This window comes from Cucumis melo, chromosome 9 (genome assembly GCF_025177605.1).
Source record: "Cucumis melo cultivar AY chromosome 9, USDA_Cmelo_AY_1.0, whole genome shotgun sequence".
In the NCBI taxonomy this organism is placed as follows: domain Eukaryota; kingdom Viridiplantae; phylum Streptophyta; class Magnoliopsida; order Cucurbitales; family Cucurbitaceae; genus Cucumis; species Cucumis melo.
In genome coordinates this window covers 10,979,466-10,986,927 of record NC_066865.1, presented here as the reverse complement: position 1 = coordinate 10,986,927, position 7,462 = coordinate 10,979,466, and positions in this window count along the sequence as shown.

The window sequence follows — 7,462 nt, the reverse complement described above, 5'->3', positions numbered from 1 at the left end:
TCCTAATGAAATGGAAACCTAACTAGTTAACAGAGTTACATTTAGTGATTACTATTTTCTGGTCCGGTCTTATGCAAACACATTGCATAGGATACCCTCACTCGCATGTTAGCTATTATTACAAGAAGTGGAGGGACTCTTGACGCAATAAAACATTGAAGAAAGTGATAAAAATGTCGGGAAAAGATATCCCGACGTTGTTTCCTGCGTCAGAACCGTCGTTGGAAGAAATATGTCGGGAGAAGTATTCCCGACGCATAACCAATAAGGCATCGGGAATAACTTTATCTCGACATCTGATTTGCCGATGCATGTCATGCGTTGGGAATAGTAATTCCTGATGTGATCATTTTCGACATCTCTTTATGCGTTGGGAATGATTCTCCCGACGTACTTATAGCCGACGTCTGATGTACGTTGGGAAAAACTATTTTCGACGTGTCGTGTGCAACCTATTCCCGATGTTGTTTGCATTGGGAATTCCTTTTTATATGTATTTTTTAATATTTAAATTTTTATTTGTTTCCTAAAATATTTTCCTTAAACAAGTTCTATATTTTGTGAAATAATCATGTTCATTTGGGATTAAATTAAAGAAAATTCAAAATAAATTAGTAAATTACGAAAAACAAACACAAATTGAACAAAAAATTTAATATTGATAATAAGAAGAAGTTCAAAAAACATAATAGCATTCATAATACAAAAACTATAGTATTCAAAATACAAAGAAGCGTAAAGAAAGTCATACGTCTCCTGACGAGCCTCGTACGCGCCATTCTACACCGCGGGTCCTACAATGATACAAAAGTAGCTAAGTTAAGTACATATATACATATCGTCACTATATACTATCATTGCAAAAACTTAAGAATAATGGAGACATATATACGTACCACAAAGCTAGGGATCATGTAGTGGTCCTTGCTGTGCCTGAGTTAAGTCTTGTATTGATGCTTTCGCATTTATTCCACTTCTGAAGCTAACGCTTGCTGATTTCTATCTTACACTTCAATCCGTTCCAAAGCTTCATTAGTTTAGCTTGTAATTCAATCTCTTCTTCTGTGGACTGCGGACATGACGTTGTGGAACTGCCGCACTCGTCGTCTTACGGACCTTCGGTTTGGGTCCCCAACCAAGGCCTTTTGAGTAGCCTGGTTGTTTACCTAACACTTGATCGCATATCTCATCCCCAGAGAGTGGCTGATTACCCTCTGGGGTAGGTTGGGACTGGAGCTCCAGCATTTGATTCTGGAACAAATTTAAAAACTAAGTTAGGTAACGCAAAAATAGGATAATTAATAAGGGCACAAGTGTTTCTTGGATAACTTACATGTGCATCCTCTACGGCCTTCGACTCGAACGTGTGTTTCTTGGAACAACTCTACACGGTCGACCAGCTTCCCTTTTTTCTCAGCGAGCTCGTGCTGTTGTTGTAGAAACGACTTTGACCCACTGCTATGATTGTAAAGCTACTTCTGTCTAGCAATCTTGTTTGTCTGTGATTGCTCCTGCATGAAAATAATTATATTGTTTAGTTATTATACATATTAAAAGTTGAAATCATAATTAATCATGACAAATTATTCAATTGTTCACCTGGAATGTACGACTCATGTAGTGGTCGTAGAGGAAGTGCTAATCCTCATCACGTCCCACCAATTTGTTGGGTGGGTTGGCACGAGCCTTCTCGGGGTCGCTGTTTTAATAAAAGATATCAACGATGAAAATTCAGAACAACCGAGGTATAACTCATTACGTGCTTCATTGAATAAGTCCTGAAATATATTTGTTCTATCTTCATCTATATCTACCCCAATATTCATCAGCATTTCATCTTCCAAACGACGTTCCTCTGTTTCCTTTTCCCGTTCAATCGGGGCTTGTAAATCATTTAGCATACCAAACATATCATCTTCTTCATTAAATTGTCTACTACTAGTTCCTTCATCAAAAGGGTTACTACTAGTTCCTTCCTCAAAGATTTCGGTACCTCTAAAGCTTAATGACTCTCCATGATACACTTATTCTGTGTAGCAGGGGGATATTTCAATAGTCAGTAAATGTAGTTCCACACCCTCTAATGAGCTTCAATTTAAATTTATACATCTCTTGCATGGACACCTTAATCGTCTGTAGGCATCAACGTGAAACTTGACAAATTCTAAAAATTGGGTCACTCCCTCTCTATACTCAAGGGAGAACTTATTTCTAAGTTTCACCCAACCCTTATCCATCGTTTAAGTCTCTAAAACATAAATAGGTTTGATTAGAAACATATCTCTCCTCTCACATCCATAACTTACTCCCCTGAATTTATATACAATCTCTCAAAATTTTCACTAAAACTAACTTCAAACTACAAAGGCTACCATAACTGTAGACAACCTAATTATTAACAACAAAATACTTCAATCTTTGCATCTTATCCATCCCTTCCAATAACGCTACCTTACAAGCTATCCTACTACCAAATTTGAAACCATCCCAAATAGAAACAAATTCAAAACAAAAAAGGCTACCTTAACTGCAGGATAGCCATCCCTTGAGTATAGATAGGGATTAACCCAATTTTTAGAATTTTTCAAGTTTCACGTTGATGCCTACGAACGATTAAGGTGTCCATGCAAGAGATGTTTGAATTTAAATTGGAGCTCATTAGAGGGTGTGGAACGACATTTATTGACTATTGGAATATCCCCCTACTACACATAATGGGTGTATCATGGAGAGTCATTAAGCTCTAGAGGTACAGAAAACTTTGAGGAAGGAACTAGTAGTAATCCTTTTGATGAAGGAACTAGTAGTAGGCAATTTAATGAAGAAGGTGATATGTTTGGTATGCTAAATGATTTACAAGCCCCTATTGAACATGAAGAGGAAACAGAGGAACTTCGTTTGGAAGATGAAATATCGATGAATGTTGGGGTAGGTATAGATGAAGATAGAACAAACAATATATTTCAGGACTTATTAGATGAAGCACATAATGAGTTGTACCCCGGTTGTTCTGAATTTTCGTCGTTGAATTTTTTGGTTAAGTTGATACATGTGAAAGTTCTAGATGGTTGGAGTAACAAGTCATTCGACATGGTGTTAGAACTCTTAAGAGCAACATTTCCAATGTGTAGTATTACTATCCCTAGTTTATTTTATGAAGTAAAACGAAAACTTCGTGACTTGGGCTTGGGATACGAGACTATTCACGCATGCAAGTATGACTGTGTATTGTATTGGAAAGAGTTTCCTGATTTGCAACATTGTCCTACATGTGGCGAGGCTAGGTACAAGGGTAATCATAATAGAGGGAAAAAATTCCGCATAAGGTATTGCGCCACTTTCCTTTGGTACCTAGATTACAGCGCTTGTTTGTATCGTAGGAAGGATCTGCTGACATGAGATGGTATAAGGATAAACGTGTGGAAACAGATGATGTCTTGAGACATCCAGCTGATGTAGAGGGGTGGAAGCACTTTGGTTATGAATTTCCTGATTTTGCTTCTGCTCCATGGAACATGCGTTTGGGCTTGGCTTCAGATGGGTTTAACCTATTTGGTCAATTGAGTACCTCGTACAGTATGTGGCCTGTTGTATTACTTCCTTACAATTTGCCACCATGAAAATGCATGAAAGAGACAAATTTTTTTATTGCTCATACCCGGTCCTAAATCTCCTGGTAGGAAAATTGATGTGTATCTCCAACCATTGATTAAGGAATTGAAAGAGTTATGGACTTTTGGGGTGCGTACGTATGATTCTCTTACAGATCAGTTCTTTCAGCTATACATAGCCTTGTTGTGGACGATTAATGACTTTCCGACGTATGGTGACCTATTAGTTTGAAGAACAAAGGGGTATCAAGCATGTCCTATATGCATGGGTGATAGATCGTCCTTCGGGATACAAGGTAGAATATCTTTCATGGGACATAGATGTTATCTTTCAGAGAACCACGTTTGGCGTAGAAGTAGGCTACACGATGGAAATGTAAAGCGTAAGGCTCCTTCAGTGGTGATGAATGGGCATGAAATATTAGAACAACTAGATCAGTTGGAGTTTCTAGTTATGAGTAAACATCCTTCAATACAGGATAAGAAAAGAAAGAGAGCTCTTAATTGGACGAAGAAAAGTATTTTTTTCGATTTTCCTTACTGGTCGAGACTACTGTTACGTCACAAATTTGATGTAATGCACATAGAGAAGAATGTTTGTGACAATTTGGTTGGTATCTTATTGAATATTGAAGGGAAAACAAAGGATACCACGAATGCTCAATTAGACCTACAAGATCTGAAGATAAGAAGGGATTTACATCTTGTAGAAGTGGGTAACCGATTGGTGAAGCCATATGCGAGCTACACGTTGACTAGCAGTAAACGAGTAGAGTTTTGCAAGTTTCTGAAATTAGTTAAGTTTCCCGATGGATTTGTTTCCAATATATCGAGATGTGTGTATGAAAGAGAGGGGAAAATATCAGGACTAAAAACGCATGATTGTCATGTTTTATTACATCGACTACTGCCAATTAGTATTCGAGTATTCTTGTCGAAGAACGTGTACACTGCTATAACCGAATTATGTAATTTTTTTCATGACTTGTGCACCAGAATGATAAGAGTAAGTGATCTGGACAGAATGCAAGCATATATCATAATCATACTTTGTAAGTTAGATAGAATATTTCCACATTCCTTCTTTAGCGTTATGGTAGACCTTGCCGTTCACTTACCATATGAAACGAAGATTATTGGTCCAGTTTCTTACAGTTGAATGTATCCGACTGAAAGAAGTCTACGTACGTTAAAGCAGTATGTTAGAAATAAAGCACGTCCTGAGGGGTCAATTGCAGAAGCCTAAGTCATGAATGAATCAAGCACAATTTGTTCGCATTACTTACATGGTATAGAGACTCGATTCACAAGAGATGAGTGAAATGATGATACCATTGTAGAGGATGAGGTAATTGGTGACTTTGAAATTTTCAAGCAGAAAGTACGACCCTTAGATGCATCAAGTGTTCGTGCTATATCACAGGAAGAAAAACGACTCTTCCATTGATACATACTGAACAATGCAGACGAAATATTAGAGTATCGCAAGTAAGCATTCCTTTTCTTCGTCATTTTTAAATATTTGTTATACATTGTTCTTACAGAAATGGAACTCATCCCTATTAGGAAACATTTGAGGCTCCAACGTCGACATGCTCAAAATTCTATGGATTTGTATAAAAGACATGAATAGACATTTCCCTGAAAGGTTTCAAGCACAGGTATATAACAGGTTTAAGTGTGACATGTAAGAACTAACATATTTAAGCACGTGAGAAGTCTATAATCGTTGTCACATTTATTTTAGGTGTTAGAATTGCGTGAGTCTGCAAATCTATCTGATGGTTTTTTCTCACTAGCGATGGGACCATCCTTTGACGTTCGTTGTTACAATGGATGCATCGTGGGTGGTCTAAGATTTCACACTGTTGAACTTGATTCCTGACGTTCTACTCAAAACAGTGGAGTAATGGTCATTGGTGAAAGCGATGCAAGTGGAACTGGCGAAAATAATTTCTACGATGTTCTGGACGAAGTGTTGCACGTACAATATCCGTTGGAAAGAAATGTATGGCTATTTAAGTGTCGGTGGTATGACACCGACGTAAACAAAAGTCAAAGAACACACGTTGAAGTAGGGTACAAATCTCTCAACACATCTCGTTGAAGTAGAAACCTGTAATTCTTGCAACTCAAACACATCAAGTTTTTTACGTAGATGACCCAAAAAATGGTAACAATTGGAAAGTTGTGCAAGTCGTCCAAAATAAGCTTATATGTGACGTGCCAGAAGTGGAGGATGTTCAGAATGACCATATTAATGTACTAGAAATTGTTGTAAGCCATCAAGTGGATGACCACATCGAGGATGACACTTTATGCAGAACTGACGTTGATCCCACAATCGTTGAAAGATCGGTTGTGCGTCATGTTACTGACGACTTCATCGACGATGTGGATGAACACTTGTTACATGCAAGCAAGGATGAATTATAGTGATAAACCACATACCCACATATTTATGTAGTTTATATATTTTGATTCTAGCTATGTGTTCGTATTTGCTTATTGAATGTTTGTTTTCTATGTCCACAACCATTATGTCATCGTCATATCCACGTAATAATTTTATGGAGACGAATGCTATGTTCCTTGAGTTTGAGGATGATTTAGATAACATCATGGAGGGTCGTCATCTGTGGGCGACATACGGGTGAGTCTAAGAATTTCCTTCATTTTAACTTACGATTAATTCATGTTTTTTCCTAACATTATATGTTATTATCAGTTTATTGAGCAGGGTCTTCTTCTCAACAACCTGCGACTCCGACTTCTAGAAGACGTGCGCAGTCTTGACTCTTGGAGTCAGAGCACCACATTGCAATAAATGGGCGCATTCCGATGACGATCACCCCAGGGCGGAGAAGCCTATTTCCCCATCACCATTCGCTTCAGCCAGACAATAGACGTGTGCATGCGAAAGACATTTCCCGTCCGCTGCCTTAAGTGGGTGGACGTTGAGAGAGAATACATTGAGGTCGTCAAGGGCGAGCTCCAGATAATTAAGTGCACTACACATTTATGATTTCATTTGAAACATTATCTAAGTTTAACCAATCTAATGTGTTGTGTTTGTAATGTGTAGCGATTGTTTGTGCTTGATTTCAATGATCAAGCAATGAATAGGTTTGTTGAGCATCAGATGCTCACGACGTTTAAAGAGTTTTGGGCCGACTGTCACAGACATTTCAAAAAGTATAGTGACCTGGATGAGGCTCGTGCCAACCTACCAAATGCATTGGTTGGACGTCATGAGGGTTGACACTTCCTCTGCGACCACTGTATGAGCCTTGCATTCCAGTTATTTGTCACGATTAATTATGATAACAAGTTTTAATATGTATAAGAAATGAACAATATAATTATTTTCTTGCAGGAGCAATCATAGATGAACAAGGCTGCTAGACAAAAGCAGCCATACAATCATAGTAGCGGGTCCAAGTCATTTCTACAACGACAGTACGAGCTCGTTGAGAGAAAAGGAGAGTCGATTGATCGTGTGGAGTTGTTCCGGGAAACACACATTCGAGCTGGGAGGTTCGTGTCGCAGGCTGCAGAGGATGCGCATGTAAGTTATGCCCTTATTAATTATCCTCTTTCATTATATATTTTTGCGCGTTGCCTAAAATAGTTTTTAAATTTGTTGCAGAATCAAATGCTGGAACTCCAATTCTAGCCTACCCCAGAGGATAGTCAGCCACTCTCTGAGGATGAGATATGCGATTAGGTATTTGGTAGACGACCAGGCTATTCAAAAGGCCTTGGTTGGGGACCCAAGTCGAAGGCCCGCAGGACGACGAGTGCGAGCAGTTCGTCAACATCTTGTCCACAGTCCACATAAAAAGAGTCTA